Source organism: Octopus bimaculoides, chromosome 28 (genome assembly GCF_001194135.2).
Source record: "Octopus bimaculoides isolate UCB-OBI-ISO-001 chromosome 28, ASM119413v2, whole genome shotgun sequence".
NCBI classification, from domain to species: Eukaryota; Metazoa; Mollusca; class Cephalopoda; order Octopoda; family Octopodidae; genus Octopus; species Octopus bimaculoides.
The window spans coordinates 13,233,367-13,236,618 of record NC_069008.1 but is presented as its reverse complement, the minus strand read 5'-3'; the positions used below and the strand labels follow the sequence as shown (position 1 = coordinate 13,236,618).

General features: G+C 35.7%; 1 protein-coding gene across 3 annotated transcripts in view; it reads right to left on the bottom strand.

Moving 5' to 3' along the window:
* The window catches only part of LOC106884139 (zinc finger protein 271), a 29,750-nt gene that overhangs the window by 7,813 nt on the left and 18,685 nt on the right, over window positions 1–3,252 (bottom strand). The window contains exon 3 of one of the 3 annotated variants that reach the window (XM_052977704.1): window positions 854–944. The exons of 1 other annotated variant lie outside the window; for it this stretch is intronic. The gene's annotated coding sequence lies outside the window, so the exon portion shown is untranslated. Of the gene's footprint in view, window positions 1–338; window positions 789–853; window positions 945–3,252 lie in introns of those variants that run through there. One more of the 3 variants, XM_014935369.2, reaches the window with a different exon arrangement.

The window sequence follows — 3,252 nt, the reverse complement described above, 5'->3', positions numbered from 1 at the left end:
AAAACCCCCAAAACACGTTTTCAAAATGTTTATTTTCTCCATCTCCACTCCTCTGGCAAGAAAAAAAAATGAAAGTGGGTGCGGTCCATGTCCTTTACCTCCGCCACGTTGTTTAGAAAACAAATTTACAGAGCAAAATTTCTGAGTAAAAAGCAATATATTTAATAATTCCAAAGTGTTTATAATAACATTTTATATTTAATAATCCTTTCTACTGGAGGCACAAGGCCTCAAATTTGTGGGGCGAGGGCTCGTCGATTACATCGACCCCAGTGTTTCACTGGTAGTTAATTTATTGACCTCGAAAGAATGAAAGCAAAGTTTTTAATAATACTTACACGTCGACGTGGTTAGGGCGTGAAATGACCTCCGAGGACCACGAGTTCTCAACAACTATTATACATATACAATTGACACTAATTATATATATATATAATATATATCTATGACACTTATTTTAGTTATAATATTTATATAGATTTAACTCAAACTGTTTGAAACAATTGCCTACGTTTCATAATACAAGTTGTCGGTCAGTAGAGTCATCTAGCGGATAATTGAGGGTTAAAAAATGTCATATACAAGGGGGAACAACATCACGAGTGTTGTAGCTTGTTTCATTAGGTTACGTTGAACTTGCGCAAGTAATAGAAGCACCTAATGTTGAATTGATATTATATTTCGTCCTCTCTTTTTCTGCTTCTTTATTTTTCCTTTTCTTTCTTCACTTACGTTTGTGTTTTCTTCGGTTTTAGATTCGTATTTCAATGTAGTTTTATATCATAAATGTATCATATACATATGTGTTATATATGTAATTATTAAATTAATTACGTTCTCAATAAATAATTACCCCGACATCTTTAAAAACCCTTCACGCTTGGCACTGGAAGTGTATCGAATTTCTGGACTTTTACGCCTTTCTGAAAAAGGCCTAAAAGAAACTGAAAAGTAAAGAAATAAATCGTATTCATAGATTTAAAATGGGTAAAAGGAAAGAAAGAGACAGACTCTGTCTTCTCAATACAGTGTCCTGTATATTGCACAAGTATTGTCGGATATCAGTCATACAGAAGAAAAGCCATATAACTATGGTATCTGTGATAAATCATTCTCTGTAGGATGTCAGTTAACTCAACACAAATGTATTCATACAAGAGAAAAACCATATCACTGTGAGGTTTGTGATAAATCATTTTCTCAAAATCATCATTTAAATGTACACAAACGTATTCATACAGGAGAGAAGATATATAACTGTGATATCTGTGGTAAATCATTCTCTCAAACCCATAACCTAACCAAGCACATTCATACTGGATAGAAACCACATGATTGTAACATCTGTGGTAAACCGTTCACTCAAAATGATCACTTAACTACACACATGTGCATTCATACAGGAGAGACGCCATATCATTGTGATATTTGTAGTCAATCCTTCTCTCATACGGGCAACTTATCTAGACATAGACTCATTCATACAGGAAAGAAGTCATATCAGGGTAATATCTGCGTTAAATCATTTTCTCAGAAAGTTTGCCTCATCACACATTCATACAGGATAAGCCATATGACTGTGATATCCGTGGTAAATTATTCTCTGAAACATACACATGTATATATACATACTGAAGAGTATCTGTATCAATAACTATCTGTAACATCCTCTGCTTTACCATATAATTGTCGAAGACCCCCTTCGGTCACGAATGACCATAGGATTGCACCTAGAAAGGTACCCTCCGAGGTACAAGTCTGAGCAAGGTTGTTTATGGAAGGCCAGCAGTCGCCCATGCGTACCAGCCTCCCCTCTCCACGCCACCAGTGTTAGCCAAGGGAAAGGCAAAGGCTGATACAGCTTGGCACCAGTGACGTTGCAACTCATTTCTACAGCTGAGTGAACTGGAGCAACGCGAAATAAAGTGTCTTGCTCAAGAACACAACACGCAGCCCAGTCCAGGATTCGAACTTACAACCTCATGGTCGTAAGTTCGACGCTCTAACCACCGAGCCATGTGCCTTCAGTCATATAATAGTACCAACTAATTAATTCATGTCACATATGAGAACTTATTTGCTAAACTGGTAACCTATCAACTCTATCCATTACTCATTTATAAAGGTATATTATAATGATTAGACTGTCTTCTCATTGCTATGATGTAATCCATACTTGACTAATTACTAAGCATCTACAAGTTCTAAATTTCAAGTTCAGAAAGTTTGGGTCAGGGAACAAGTTGAAATTCATTGACAACAGTGTTTAGCTGGTACTTATTTTATCAACCCCAAAAGGACAAAAGGTAGAGTGAACCACTGTGGCATTTGAAGTAAGAACGTAAAGTCCTAATGAAATTTTGCTAAGTATTTGGCCTGGTATGCTAACAAATGGGGAAGTATCACACTACTTGGAAAAAGGTGAGGGTTCCTCTTGGAACACACACACACACATTGTCATAGGTGTAGCTATGTGAGTTAGTTTCAAAACCACATGGTTCTTGGATCAGTTCCACTGTGTGGCACCTTGGGCAACAGAAAGAAGCTTGTTATGATTATATATACATATACATGCATAACTTACTAGTTAGTAACTTCAGAATTAGAGCTAGAAAGACCCGGAGAAATAAACCAGTCTGGAAGCTCAAAGACCCAGCAAACAGATAAAAATTTAGAGATTTGCTAATGGAAGCTTCTGACAAAAGAGAGGAAGAGTTTGGGACATTTAGCTTAGAGGACAACTGGAGGTTTTTGATGGACAATCTACTGGGGATGAAATCTGTGGTTGGTGCAAAGTACCAAAGGTAACATAGTGTAAGTTTTTTAAAATGACAGCAGTACTTCTTCATATACAGAACATTTTGGCTGTTCTCATTACGTTAGTGCCTGCCATATGAGCACTAACAATTTGACCTCTTTGAAAGTCTGACAGATTTGTCATTTTAATGAATTTTAATTACCTTTTTCTGATAATATCTGAAAAGAAAGAGCAATTTTAACAAAAACATATTAAGCAACACTAATAATAAATAAAAAAACATAAAAATAAACAAGCTTTTGACGATTTTATAAATATTTCAAAATTATGATGCTATGATGCTAGGTGTTTCCATTATTTTGTCCAACCCCTGTATATGTGATGTGTTAGTATGTAATGTATGTATGTATGTATAAGACCACCGATTTTTCTTTCCAACCCACCCACCCATATTAAATTCCGATATAATCTTAATCTACACACTCTGAAAGGTA